Source organism: Grammomys surdaster, unplaced genomic scaffold, assembly GCF_004785775.1.
Source record: "Grammomys surdaster isolate TR1022 unplaced genomic scaffold, NIH_TR_1.0 126153, whole genome shotgun sequence".
Classification (NCBI taxonomy): Eukaryota; Metazoa; Chordata; class Mammalia; order Rodentia; family Muridae; genus Grammomys; species Grammomys surdaster.
In genome coordinates this window covers 7,717,874-7,718,439 of record NW_021620961.1, presented here as the reverse complement: position 1 = coordinate 7,718,439, position 566 = coordinate 7,717,874, and positions in this window count along the sequence as shown.

Below are 566 nucleotides of genomic sequence, written 5' to 3'. Positions count from 1 at the left end.
ACTTATTGTTTTCTTTAGGGGGTGATAAAATTATTCTAGATTATCACTACGTATAAAGGAGAAAAATAATTCTGGTACTCTTATGGTAGATTTGAGACTTTGATTTTCAAAACCTCAAATTTACATTATGAAATTACATTATATTCTTTCTAACAAATGTCTAACAAATATCTTTGGGAGCATACTAGGCTCCCAGTGTCCAGAGATAGATCTCAAGCCTTTTCTAACAAAGAGAAACTTATAGTTAAGACAGAAGAGCAATATCTTGGTCCACATGTGTGCATACAAATGATAAAAGTGAATATTAAAAATATTGTTCTTTTTTCAATAGAAAAAGTAAATTTTGGGTTATCCTTAGTTTATTTTATCCCCACATTGTAGAGTACCTAAAACTGGTGTTTTACCAGTTTTAATTATATACCAAACAAATCTGACTTACAGTCTAATCCCAGTCTAGGGTGGACGACTCAACCTACATCTACCAAGGACCTTAGTGATGCATCATTCCATGGCAGAAAGTCTCTCTCTCTCTCTCTCTCTCTCTCTCTCTCTCTCTCTCTCTCTCT